We start from the raw sequence: 15,690 nt of genomic DNA on the forward strand, positions 1-15,690 counted from the left end.
AACCCTTAATGATAACCCACCCTCTTTTGACAGCTTAGTATCCACAGTCATAGTTTTGGTGAAACAAGTGATTTTGGAGGGTTGGGCTAGTAATAAACCCCCCCCTCTCCAAAAGCTTCTCAGAAACATACACACGCAAATGGCAGGCAGATGTGAAGGGTGATCCAGAAAAACGAATAAAACGTTTCATACTTAAATGGGGAACATACCTTCTATATTTACCAGAGGCAGTCAGGGAAAAGGTCATATACCCATTTAGAAACAGTCTTTTTATCTTAAATGAAAACCTTAAGGGAAATTGGTCTTTCCCGGCCCCCAGAATTAACCAGTAATACTGCATTGGTGGTGCACAAACTTACCTACCCTGACGCCTTCTTTCATGGTGTCACTATTGTTGACACCTCCCTCTCCCTTTCTAGCTCCTGTCGCGTGTCCATGGGGGGTGAACTAGACCGGAGTGCCCCAGGTAAGTTATTATGTGTTTGTATTATGCGTCTGTGTTACCTTTTTGTTTGTTTATATTTCTGTTTGTTTTTGTTTTATGCACTATGTTGTTATTTTACATATAAGAAAATGTGAACCCATACCTCTGCATGGTGGAGTTATACGGGTCGCTGATTATGTAACCAAATGAAGGATCTTGCACTGTATTGCTTCAATTACTTTCCTATTGGACTTTTTATGCCTTTCTGCCATGTATGTATTGGATTCCAATAATAAATAAAGTTATAAAAAAAAAAGATAACATTAACCTTGCAAGCTACCTAATTAGCCCTTCACTGCTGTGAATAATAGAAGTGTGGTGCACAACTGCAATTAGCGGCCTTTTAATTACCAAAAACCAATGGCAAAGCCATATATGTCTGCTATTTCTGAACAAAGGGGATCCCAGAGAAGCTTTAACAATCTGTTTTGCCATGATTATACAAGCGGTATGTAAATAATTTCAGTGAGAAATCCAAAGTTTGGGAAAAAGTTAATGATTTCTTTTATTAGATCGCATTTGGCTGGGAAATGGTGGCATGAAATATACCAAAATGGGCCTAGATAAATACCTTGGGTTGTCTACCTAAATATATATATATATATATATATATATATATATATATATATATATATATATATATATATATATATAAGTAAAGGATCAGTTATAAGCGCTATCTATAAACCCTGGTGGGTGTTATACGGAATTCCTTAGAGCAGCTAAGTTCTATATATGTGTACTTGTAACCACTAACAAGTGAGGTAAAGAATAAAAATAGAAGGATTATGGAACTAGCGCTAAAGGTCCCAAAGATGGTTTTAGTGTAAATGAATGATATATTGTAGGTTTATTTAACCTCAACAAAATGTTTTATTTTGTTTGTTATGTTAAGAATGGGAAAATTTAGGAGAATTTAGTAAAAATTAAAAACTTGTTTTAGGTATGTTGGGCTCAGTTACACACTGACTGCAGTCATTTTTTTGAAAGCAGTACTATTGTGCTGAGTCCTATTGCTAAAAACAATGTTTTATTAGTATGCTTAGTTAAAAACACAAAAAAAGAAGAAAAAGGTTCACACAAATGGACCAAAAAACATACAAAAACAGAGTTATAAGCTGTTTGCTCTAGGTCTGGCAGTAGTGTCTGAAACTAACTCGTTGAAAGTATGTAACAGACAGATGCCAGAACAATGGTATTGGCAGAGTAATGAAATAAGGAAAAAAAAATTTATATATAAAAATTCATATATGGATCAAAAAAAGGGGGATGGAATAAAATTCATGGGATGTAAAAAATAAAAATAAAATTGCAGGTATATTATAAATTGACAATTGATAGTATAGTAGTCACTAAAATGTTAAAAATTCTGACGATTTGTGCTATAAGTAGTGCGCACTACGTATTTTTAAAATGATCGAGTAATTGATATGGTTTAAAACGGAGTGTTATAAATATAAGATAAAACAATCTATGGAGCGCCTTAATATTAATAAAACTTATCTCCAAACAATGGTCCAATCGTTGGTGTATAGTGGATAGAGCTCAAAGGGTCTGTACAGCCGTTAGCGGTTTCGGCGAAACCGGAAGTGGATCCTTGGTGAGAACCGGAAGTGACGTCACTGTGTTCTCGCGAGCTTACGCGTTTCGTGGGTCCTATGCCCACTTCATCAGAGTTAGAATCCACTCCCATCCTGGCCTGCTATTTATCTTAGCAGACCGGAAGTTGCTCCATATTTGTTAATTTAAATTGTATTAATTTAAAACTTGGTTATTTTAATAGAAATTTTTTTTTTTAAAACAGCTCAATTTTGTCAGTTTTTTGACTGAAGAGTGCTCACTTGATTAGATTGCTTATATATAGTATGTGTAATGATTATTATTTTAAATGCAATAAAACATGTGAAAAAGATTTTTTTTTTTTTCTCCCCTCTTTTCCTTTTTTTCTTCTTTTTTTGAAGAAAAAAAACAAAAAAACTAAAAAAAAAACTGAAAGGTGCATTTATATATACATGATATACCAATAGAGATTAAATATAAGGGGTTAATTTTGAAAATGTGTAGAATGTAATAAATATAGAAGATCCAGTTGGTATAAAAATGTATAGAAAATAATGAGACAATTAGTACAAAAGGGAGGGTAAGATTGTACTGATGTGTATTTAATGTGCATACTATCGCTCTCTATTGTTGTTAAGTATGTTTTTTTTGGGTGTATGTACTGGGGTTAGTTATAAAAAGGCTGCCAGATCTATATCTCTGTTCAGGCCGTATGGTTCCCTAGTGTTAAGATAGTGGATCCAGTATGTCTCCCTTTTTCTTAATTGTAGAAGTCTATCTTTACCCCATAGTTTGGGTATTTGTTCGATTGCCTTAATTGTAAAATCATTTGGGTTTTTATTGTGGAATTCCTCAAAGTGTCTGCTCAGACCATATTCAGATGTTTCTCCCTCTATATTTTTCACATGTTCCAGAAGTCTGGTCTTAAGGACCCTTTTGGTCCTACCTATGTAGATTTTCTTACACGTGCATTCTATACTATAGACCACATACTCCGACTTACAGTTCATATAGGACTGGATTGGAATTTGTTTGGTGTCATTGTATAAAATCCATTTGTTTTCTAGTTTGTTATCGCTTGTTCTTTTGCAGCATTCACAATTTTTTCTTCCACACTTGTAGAATCCTTTTACCAAATGGTGACTCCCTTCTATCTTTTTGGGTTTATTGGTTTTTAGTTTGGTTGGAGCTAAGATATTCTTGAGGTTTAGATTTTTTTTGTACGTAACTAGTGGTCTCAATGGCAAATTTTCCCCAAGAATAGGGTCTTTTTTTAGGATGTGCCAATGTTCATTCAAGATGTTTTCAATCTGTTTGGATCCTTGGTTATATGTTGTGATGAATCTTGGTGTCTCATCTGTTTTTGTGGTTTGTGAATCTTTGCTTTTTCTATTATTTTTATTTTTTGGTTTGATTAAGGAATTTCTTTCCATGGTCTTTACTTTATTGTATGCTTCCGATATATCTTCTTCTTTATATCCTTTTTCCCTAAATTTTTCTTTTAGGATGGTTGATGCTGCTTCAAAGTCTTCAGTTTCAGTACAGTTTCTTTTGATCCGTTGGAATTGTCCAAAAGGAATATTCTTTATCCATTTTGGATGATGACTGCTCTCTGAATGTAGATATCCATTCGTGTCTGTATCTTTGGTGAACAGTTTTGTACTTATCTTCCCTTCTTTGTTGAAGATTGTGATATCCAGAAAATGGATTTGGTTTTTGTTCCATTCTTTAGTAAATTTCAAATTAAACTCATTATAATTGAGCATTCCAACAAATTAATTAAATGTGTCCTGATCTCCTTTCCAGATTATCAGGACATCATCAATGAATCTGAACCAATGAATGATATTTTCTGAAAAACGGGTCTGTTGCCAAATATTGAAATCTTCAAACATACCCATGTATAAATTGACAAAGTTTGGTGCGAATTTTGTTCCCATCGCTGTTCCAGTTTTTTGAATATATATTTTTTCTTCAAATGTAAAGTAATTTCTAGAAAGGATAAATTCAATAGAGTCACATAGAAATTGTATTTGATTTTTGTTTAAATCATTCTTTAAAGCATATTCAATTGCTTCTATACCTTTGGTGTGAGGGATGGAAGTGTATAGGGCCGACACATCTAGTGTAGCAAATGCATATTCGGCATCCCATTTTATTTCTTCTAATTTGGTCAACAGGTGTGGAGTGTCCCTTATGTGTGATCTGAGTGTCGGTACTAGTGGCTGAAGAAAATGGTCGACATATTGTGATAAATTGTTTGTAAGACTCCCGATGCCAGATATGATTGGCCTGCCCGGTGGATTGGTCTTGTCCTTGTGTATTTTGGGTAAATGGTAGAATGTAGATATTCTGGGGTTTTCCATTTTCAAGAATTTGTATTCCCCTTCTGTCAGTATTTTCCTTTTCATAGCATTGTTTAAATGATGTTGATATTCTTGTAAGAAATTTTCTGTTGGATCTTGTGTCATTATCTCGTAGGTGTCTTTATCTGAAAGAAGGTGTAGTGCTTCCCCTATGTATATTTGTCTGTCTTGGATTACTATTGATCCTCCTTTATCCGCCTCTCTGAAGACAATTGTGTTGTCCTCGCTGAGCGTTTTTAAAGCCTCCTTTTCTTTAATGCTGAGATTATTCTTCTTGATATGATACGATTCGCGATTTTCTTGGGGAAAATTTGCCATTGAGACCACTAGTTACGTACAAAAAAATCTAAACCTCAAGAATATCTTAGCTCCAACCAAACTAAAAACCAATAAACCCAAAAAGATAGAAGGGAGTCACCATTTGGTAAAAGGATTCTACAAGTGTGGAAGAAAAAATTGTGAATGCTGCAAAAGAACAAGCGATAACAAACTAGAAAACAAATGGATTTTATACAATGACACCAAACAAATTCCAATCCAGTCCTATATGAACTGTAAGTCGGAGTATGTGGTCTATAGTATAGAATGCACGTGTAAGAAAATCTACATAGGTAGGACCAAAAGGGTCCTTAAGACCAGACTTCTGGAACATGTGAAAAATATAGAGGGAGAAACATCTGAATATGGTCTGAGCAGACACTTTGAGGAATTCCACAATAAAAACCCAAATGATTTTACAATTAAGGCAATCGAACAAATACCCAAACTATGGGGTAAAGATAGACTTCTACAATTAAGAAAAAGGGAGACATACTGGATCCACTATCTTAACACTAGGGAACCATACGGCCTGAACAGAGATATAGATCTGGCAGCCTTTTTATAACTAACCCCAGTACATACACCCAAAAAAAACATACTTAACAACAATAGAGAGCGATAGTATGCACATTAAATACACATTAGTACAATCTTACCCTCCCTTTTGTACTAATTGTCTCATTATATTCTATACATTTTTATACCAACTGGATCTTCTATATTTATTACATTCTACACATTTTCAAAATTAACCCCTTATATTTAATCTCTATTGGTATATCATGTATATATAAATGCACCTTTCAGTTTTTTTTGTTTTTTTTTTTTTCTTCAAAAAAAGAAGAAAAAAAGGAAAAGAGGGAAAAAAAAAAAAAAAATATTTTTCACATGTTTTATTGCATTTAAAATAATAATCATTACACATACTATATATAAGCAATCTAATCAAGTGAGCACTCTTCAGTCAAAAAACTGACAAAATTGAGCTGTTTTAAAAAAAATTTTTCTATTAAAATAACCAAGTTTTAAATTAATACAATTTAAATTAACAAATATGGAGCAACTTCCGGTCTGCTAAGATAAATAGCAGGCCAGGATGGGAGTGGATTCTAACTCTGATGAAGTGGGCATAGGACCCACGAAACGCGTAAGCTAGCGAGAACACAGTGACGTCACTTCCGGTTCTCACCAAGGATCCACTTCCGGTTTCGCCGAAACCGCTAACGGCTGTACAGACCCTTTGAGCTCTATCCACTATACACCAACGATTGGACCATTGTTTGGAGATAAGTTTTATTAATATTAAGGCGCTCCATAGATTGTTTTATCTTATATTTATAACACTCCGTTTTAAACCATATCAATTACTCGATCATTTTAAAAATACGTAGTGCGCACTACTTATAGCACAAATCGTCAGAATTTTTAACATTTTAGTGACTACTATACTATCAATTGTCAATTTATAATATACCTGCAATTTTATTTTTATTTTTTACATCCCATGAATTTTATTCCATCCCCCTTTTTTTGATCCATATATGAATTTTTATATATAAATTTTTTTTTCCTTATTTCATTACTCTGCCAATACCATTGTTCTGGCATCTGTCTGTTACATACTTTCAACGAGTTAGTTTCAGACACTACTGCCAGACCTAGAGCAAACAGCTTATAACTCTGTTTTTGTATGTTTTATGGTCCATTTGTGTGAACCTTTTTCTTCTTTTTTTGTGTTTTTAACTAAGCATACTAATAACACATTGTTTTTAGCAATAGGACTCAGCACAATAGTACTGCTTTCAAAAAAATGACTGCAGTCAGTGTGTAACTGAGCCCAACATACCTAAAACAAGTTTTTAATTTTTACTAAATTCTCCTAAATTTTCCCATTCTTAACATAACAAACAAAATAAAACATTTTGTTGAGGTTAAATAAACCTACAATATATCATTCATTTACACTAAAACCATCTTTGGGACCTTTAGCGCTAGTTCCATAATCCTTCTATATATATATATATATATATATATATATATATATATATATATATATATATATATATATATATATATATATATATATAATATATATATATATATATATATATATATATATATATATATATAGTTTTGACAGGTAAATAAAATAAAAACAAGGCTCTATTTCTGTTTAAATGGAGTGATAGCAAAAATGCTACAAAATTCTCTGGTATATTGGGCAAGTTTCTTATGAATATATTGGGCAAATTTCTTATGAATAAACAATGCTCAAAGACATTTAATAATCGTTAAGGGGAAAAAATGCATTCTGATTGATTAAAAGAAATATAATTTGAAAATAACATCACAATGTGTAGATTTGTGCAAAAAACCTATTCTAAGAGATTAGAATTGACCCCCACAATAGAAATGTGAACATTTAATTCACTCTTAAAATGGCATTTTTCTATTTTATCTCTCATTGTACTGTAAATGTAAAGGGACTGTGTACACTGAATTTTTTTTATTAATGAATTCTACAGTCCAATAGAATAGAATAGAATAGAATAATTTGTTTGCAAAGTAAAAAAAAAAAAAAAAAAATATACAAGGAATTTTTCAAGGTGCAAAGGTAACAGATGACAAAGAACAAGCAAATACAATCAGCAGTGTAAAAATCTAACCATCAAATATATTTACAAAGAGTGATTAACGTGTAATTTATCATACAAAAAGTGAAATAAGAGAAGTATTCCTGTTTGCTATATAATTAGCCTGGGGTTGGGGGGGAGCTATTCAGGAAAGGGTTTGTCAGAGTTCGTAAAACTCACATCCTTGGGGTACGATAAAATGATAGACTATTAAAACAATGGCCAGGGTGAGATGAATCAGACAAAAAAAATTCCAATTCTCTTATTCATCCTTGAAAAGTAAGGGCTAGATTATGAGTGGAGCACTATTTATTCATCCCACTCTCGCGCTATCTCTGCTAAATGTAAGTTTTTTGTGCATGTCGAACAGTGTGCATATTACATATTGAAAGTAAAAAGTATTTGCTAATGCTCTAAACCCATGTGAGCAAAAAGCTGAAGTTAGAATATCGTGACTGTGTTAACACGTTCAAACCCGATCACATTTCCTCAAGTGACCTAACCCGACATGAAGATACATCATCACCATTTTTTGCACAATTTTGTGTTGGGAGTGGGGCTTATGAAGGTATTTCTTTTTTGTTTTTTCACTTGATTTGGTTGGTCTGAAGAAGGGGCATTCTGTGCGAATATTTTCACTATATATATATATATATATATATATATTGTGGGTTAATGTGTCCGAAATCAATTGGATAATGAATCCAGGCTATTTAGCCTTAAATGCCCCAGCAGCTATTGCCCATAGACCTCTATGTGTAAGGGTAAATTCAATAATAAAATTGCTAAACCTGTCACAACCCTAATTAATGAATCCTTGGTGTATGGATACATAGCCAAACGTTGGAAGACTGCAAGAGTAGTGTCTATCCATAAAAGTGGTGGGTTAACCTTGGTTACAAACTATCGCCCAATATCATTGCTCCCAGTATTGTCAAAAATCTTAGAAAAATGCGTCCATACGCAACTATGTGAGTATTACCAACAATCTAACTATCAGGCCCCTGTTCAATCAGTATTTTATTAGTGTGAATGAGTAGAGCGCTGGAACTATAAAAGATCCCACACACCCTATTGATATAAGATCCTTCGGTCTTATAAGTGAAATTGTCTAGATAGGGAGGTATATAGGGGCGTTGTTTCCAGCTTAAGGGATCGTACGTGGCTATACAACCTTGTATTTTCCTAATATGGTGATAATAGTATATTTAATAATATTTTAAAAGGCGAAAATTAAAGTGACAATATTTTATCAATTAAAGTTTTTTAGAATTATATAAACTTAATGTGATTAAATTAATCCTAAATTCTCTCTACACAGTGTGTACTTAGTGTACTGTGGCAGGGAACTATGTAAATTAAATGTGAAATTTTTAACCTAAAATCTGTGTATTCGTGCTGTTATATCAAAGTGTATATTACCCCTATATTCATGGGTGTAAGTGAAAAGATGATCAGTATATAAAGTCAGGATACACCATCCAGGATTAATTCCAATTTATTATCTTAAAAAAAATTATATTAATAATAAAGTACTTGTTAAAATTTAAAACTCATATAATTCAATAAGACTGTTTACATACTCTTCTAAAATAAACTGTGGGACGTCTCCCAAATTCATAAAACAATATATATTAAACCTTGAGATCAGTGTGTATATTACGTGACAATTACTGAGTTTAAACGTTATTGACAGTAAAATAACAAAGAAGCTAGCTATGAACCTTTTAAATTGTTACTTTTTGTCTGAGTTGACCTTTGATCTTTACTTAACAGAATTCAACACTTATCAACCTTTCATTTGTGTGTTAAGATATAGTAAAAGCTTACAACCTTATCTCTATTTTACAGGATTAAACAGTTATTGGTCTTGCAAATCATTTCCTTAAAATATAAGCAGTTCTTATTTTATACAGTTCGTGTCTTTGTATTAAACAGGCTTTTCTGTGTGAAACTGCTCCTAGTGCCTTGCACGCAGTCCGAGTCTGTACATATATCAGCGTATGGAAATGCAAATAGAATAGAAATGTTAGTACACACTATTTTGGGGGTTTACTTGTTTTCTTGTAACGGTACTCACAGATCCTTTTTGATTTGGGCCGCTGTGTTTGTCAGATCGGTGGTAATTTAGAGATGATATGGCAATGCCAATAAGAAAGTGCACAACCCGGGTTATGTGAATGAATCTTTAAAATTCTTCTTTGTAGTTAGTAATGTTCCTCAGTCTTTGTATATAAGTCACCCAGCTCGACGCGTTTCGCTCTGTTCAGAGCTTTATCAAGATGCTGGTGACTAAACGCATAAAGAAAAATTGTTCAAGACCTTTTGATTTTGAGGAACAAGCAGAAAAGCTAGAAAATAGGTTTCTAGCTAGAGTATATAAAACAGAGATCACAAAAAAAGCATTAGACAAAGCAAAAAACATAAATAGAAATAGTTTGCTTACATATAAGGATAGACAAATTAACAATACAGAAAAAATCACAATACCTTTTATCACAGACTATAATGCAGACTACAATATCATCAAAAAAATTATAAAAAAGTTTTGGTATATAGTAAAGGAGGATGACATTCTAGGGGAAAAAATCTCAGAAAATCCGAAATTCATTTTTAAAAAAGCCAACAATTTAAAAACAATTTTGGCCCCAAGTGACCTAAAACAAAATAAAAATAGCCAAAAAACACAAAAAGATCTAATGGGAAGGAGTATCAAGGGCTTTTTCCCTTGTTACTCCTGCAAAGCCTGTAGTTTTAGCAAGAAAATAACAAATCTTAAAATCAATGGTTCAGATAAAATATTTTCAATAAAAGACACCATAAGATGTTCCACAAAAAATGTTATCTATATACTAAAATGCTCCTGTAATTTATTTTACATTGGAGAGACCAAAAGAATGGTCAAAGATCGTATTAGAGAACATCTAAATAACATAAAAAAACTGTATAGATAATACTCATCTCTATAAACATTTTAAAACAGTGCACAAAAGCAATGCAAAGGATTTCACATACTGGGGAATCAAAAAGGTACATAAACATTGGCGGGGAGGAAACATAGAAAAGAAACTGCAAATAAATGAAGCGGAGTTGATATACAAATATAATACTTTATTCCCATATGGACTCAACTCAGAACTAGATCTCTCCCCTTTTCTCTTTGAATAAAGAATGCCTATACAATAAGATCATTGTCTTTCAACATGACAAATCTTATTTCTTTTTCAATTTTCTTAAAAATTCTTTTTATGTGATGATCTAACAAAATAATATATCCTGTAATTAGTTTAAATAATATTTAGTTTTTATAGAAATTATTGTTATAATCTTCCACAATGGGAGTAATTAATTATTTTTCCATATAAAAACTAAAAAACACCTTCCAGAGAGACTCCAAAAATAGAAAGATATTATTGTGATTTTTTGACATCTATCAATAAGTTAACATCGATAAGAAAGATCTGTTACTTCTTATAGAAATTTATGAAACCTAGGTTTATGTTAAGAAAAATAGAAATAATGATTGATGTAATATGATTCTATTAGCTCTTTTTTTAATGGTTAATATACTGTTACAATATTATAGACAATTACCATGTTAGATTTGAGGTCTATAAGGACACATAGAAACTAAGTGAAATCTACCTATAAAGAAGATATTGGAAATTTAGACACACTATTGGGGAAATAAAAAAGTGACTATCACTATGAATGGAGAATGATTCCACCTTAAAAGAGGAAAGAAGGAAATTTAGACATACTATGGGGGTTACTAAGAAACAGAAAATTTCCACCTTTATTGGCAATTAAGGAAGGACCAATAGAAAACATGCAAGATATTTAAATAGAAGCAACTACTAGTCACCAGCATCTTGATAAAGCTCTGAATAGAGCGAAACGCGTCGAGTTGGGTGACTTATATGCAAAGACTGAGGAACATTACTAACTACAAAGAAGAATTTTAAAGATTCATTCACATAACCCGGGTTGTGCACTTTCTTATTGGCATTGCCATATCATCTCTAAATTACCACCTTTTAAATCCACCTTAAAGAACTGCGTGCAAAGCACTAAGTGCAGTTCCATCTCTAACATTTCCCTACGGAGCTACTAACGGAGACACAGGTAGCGGTGTCTTGGGAAAGTATCCTCCTTTAGGGGAGTGTGACGTCAGATGCCGAACAGAGGCGGCAAAGCGGGAAGGACTACAGTCAGAATTCACAAGCCGATCTGACAAACACAGCGGCCCAAATCAAAAAGGATCTGTGAGTACCGTTACAAGAAAACAAGTAAACCCCCAAAATAGTGTGTACTAACATTTCTATTCTATTTGCATTTCCATACGCTGATATATGTACAGACTCACACAGAAAAGCCTGTTTAATACAAAGACACGAACTGTATAAAATAAGAACTGCTTATATTTTAAGGAAATGATTTGCAAGACCAATAACTGTTTAATCCTGTAAAATAGAGATATGGTTGTGAGCTTTTACTATATCTTAACACACAAATGAAAGGTTGATAAGTGTTGAATTCTGTTAAGTAAAGATCAAAGGTCAACTCAGACAAAGTAACAATTTAAAAGGTTCATAGCTAGCTTCTTTGTTATTTTACTGTCAATAATGTTTAAACTCGGTAATTGTCACGTAATATACACACTGATCTCAAGGTTTAATATATATTGTTTTATGAATTTGGGAGACGTCCCACAGTTTATTTTAGAAGAGTATGTAAACAGTCTTATTGAATTATATAAGAGTTTTAAATTTTAACAAGTACTTTATTATTAATATAATTTTTTTTAAGATAATAAATTGGAATTAATCCTGGATGGTGTATCCTGACTTTATATACTGATCATCTTTTCACTTACACCCATGAATATAGGGGTAATATACACTTTGATATAACAGCACGAATACACGGATTTTAGGTTAAAAATTTCACATTTAATTTACATAGTTCCCTGCCACAGTACACTAAGTACACACTGTGTAGAGAGAATTTAGGATTAATTTAATCACATTAAGTTTATATAATTCGAAAAAACTTTAATTGATAAAATATTGTCACTTTAATTTTCACCTTTTAAAATATTATTAAATATACTATTATCACCATATTAGGAAAATACAAGGTTGTATAGCCACGCACGATCACTTAAGCTGGAAACAACTCCCCTATATACCTCCCTATCTAGACCCTGTTCAATCAGGTTTTCGCCCAAATCACTCCACTACAACTGCCCTCCTAAAAGTCTACAACGACATCCAAACCGGCATGGAACAAGGAGACCTAACTGGAGCAATTTTCCTTGATTTTGCAAAGGCCTTTGACATAGTAAACCCAGACATACTACTGCTCAAACTAAAAAACTCAGGTATCGTGATCGTCCGCTAACCTGGTTTTGATAATATTTATCGGAACGATCACAGTATGTCTAAATTTCTGACAGCGACTCCCTCCCTCTCCCAGTCACGTGTGGTGTTCCCCACGGTTCCATTCTCGGCCCCCTACTATTCACATTATTTATAAATGATCTGCCAAATATCTGCAAATCCTCAACTGTACACATGTACGCACACGACACAGAAATCTATGTAAGCAAATCCAATCTGCCGCAGCTTGAGGCAGTGCTCCAAGACCAGTTCACAGAGGTAGAAAAGTGGATCCCAAAAAACAAACTCTTCCTAAACACTGACAAAACTGTCACAATGATCTTTGGAACGGTATCTAAATTACACAAGCTACAAAATTCACATTTACGCATCAAAACAAAATCAAATTGCACACTGACCGCAGTCCACTCTTTCAAATACTTGGGTATGTTGTTAGACCCCCATCTATCTTTTGGCCTCCACATAGAAAAACTTGCATCTAAACTCTATCCAAAACTAGGTGCCCTGTACAGAAACAAATCTTGCCTTAGCCCTACAGTAACGGAAACAATTGTACAGCAAATGCTGATGCCAATCATGGATTATGGGGATGTAGTATATGCACCTGCACTGCAAACTCACCGTAATAAGCTTAATACATTGTATAACTCATTCTGCCGCTTTGTGCTACAATGTAACTACAGGACCCACCATTGTGACATGCTAAAAGAACTAAACTGGTTGTCACTTGAATCCAGGCACACCCTCCATCTTTCCAGCCGTGTGTTTAAGAGCTTTTCTGGGAAGCTCCCACCCTACCTGAGCAGAATGCTCTCCCCAGCTGTTCCCACCTCCCATAACCTCTGATCCAGTACCAACTCATTATTTAGTCTGCCTCCATACAAAAAGAAAGCATCTTGATCCTCTTTTTCCTACAGAGCACCACAATTGTGGAACGACCTCCCGCACACTTTCAAACCTTCCCCAAGCCTAAAATCCTTTAAGAGATCCCTCTCTGCATATCTCAAAACAGAATGCACCTGTCATGGTTGATTATATATTCCTACCTGTTCTATGTTAAATTTTGCATATATTATGTATTAATATTGTTTTTGTATTTTATTTTATCCTATTGTATCAATGCAATGTTTTGTGGACCCAGGACATACTTGAAAACGAGAGAAATCTCAATGTATCCCTCCTGGTAAAATATTTTATAAATAAATAATAATAAATAATAAACGTTCTTTTGATGTGTCATTTTTGAGGTTTCCACTGCACAGACACATATACAAGTGGGGACCAGATAGTCAGACCCAAAGAACCTATACAACAGGCTAACACCACAAACAAGGGATCTAAATATGTGACAAACAATACTAAAAGCATGCAAAACACGGTTAGCCAGGACAGAAAAGATTTCGAACAGGTTTTTCAGGTGGCCGCCGAAAAGACAGGTATAGGACACGAAACGAAGGACAGGTTCCCTCTAAGAGGGAACAAAAACAATACAAAGTATCAGTGAATAATGTTATAAATTTGTTGACTAGTGATTTGACTGATGCACATATCAAGCTTCTAAGCTTGGGTATTAATGTTGTTCCAACGAACCAATTTGATTTCTTTGAAACAATGTTATACCTCAATAAATTGATATGCACATTAACCCTTCAAAAGTATTTTGTTAACTCTGGTTCGAATGATGGTTCAGATAGGGATGCCATAACTACCACTACCAATACATTGAATGGAGAATTAAACATGATAGGATTTAAAGATGCTTGTGATTTGGTTACATTAAATTCACTGTCTGATGAAAACACTAGAGATCATGATCCACCTTCTGTAAATGAGTTTAGTGGCTTCAAAGAAGCCTGAGAATTTTAACCAATACATTATAGAGGTACTACATTAGAAACTTTTTACAGAAGGGTGGAAAAAGATCTCTCTGTTTTGAATTCCAGAGTAGACAAACAGGATAACCTCATGTAGGGAATGGAAAGCCCTATCTGAACTAAGAAATATGGATGATATTGTAATACGCATTGCCGATAAAGGCAGGGCGATACTAGTCCTAGACATGGTGGACTATATGAAGCAGGCTTTTCTCCAATTGCAGGATACTACTAATTATGTTCCCTTACCAGGAGACCCTACGAGGATGTATCAAGTGGTACTCAAAACACTTTTGGATGATGGTTTGGAGGATGGGCACATTGATCAGTCCATAAGGGATTATTTGTATACTGAACACCCTGTGGTCCCCATCTTTCACCATTTTCCAAAGGTACACTAAACTCTCATCAATGTACAGGGCTGCCTCATAGTGAGCGGTATTGGTTCCCTCTCTGAGCGTCTCTTAGAATGGTTGAATGCCATTCTTAACCCCATAGTCATCAAGCTTTTTAGCTATCTGAGAGATACCAAGCATGTCTTGAACCTAACGGATAAACACAGATGGGTGGATGGCCGCTACAGATGGTTGACAATAGTTGTTGTGGCCCTCTATTCTCAAGGCTATTGAATTTTTCCTTGAAACTGATTTCACTAAAGACTTTAAGATTTTTGTAATCAGAGTTATCAAATATCTTTTGACACACAATTATTTCACCTTTGAAGGACAGTTATATCTCCAGAGGTGTGGGACAGCAATGGGTGCAAAATTTGCACCTTCAAATGCCAACCTATTTATGGGTCGGTGGGAGCTGTCCCACATCTTTGGAGATGGCAACAAATAGGAGTGTATTGTGTTTTACAGACAATACATTCATGATGAGATTTTTATGTGTGAACTCAATGATAATAACTTTGGTTTAAAATTTACCTTTGAGTATCATGACAAAAGCATTTTTTTTCTTGATTTGGTTTTGACAGGAAACAGTAATGGTTGTGTTACAAGCGATACATATCACACGCAAATTACAAGAAACATGCTTTTACATGCT

This window comes from Bombina bombina, chromosome 5 (genome assembly GCF_027579735.1).
Source record: "Bombina bombina isolate aBomBom1 chromosome 5, aBomBom1.pri, whole genome shotgun sequence".
In the NCBI taxonomy this organism is placed as follows: domain Eukaryota; kingdom Metazoa; phylum Chordata; class Amphibia; order Anura; family Bombinatoridae; genus Bombina; species Bombina bombina.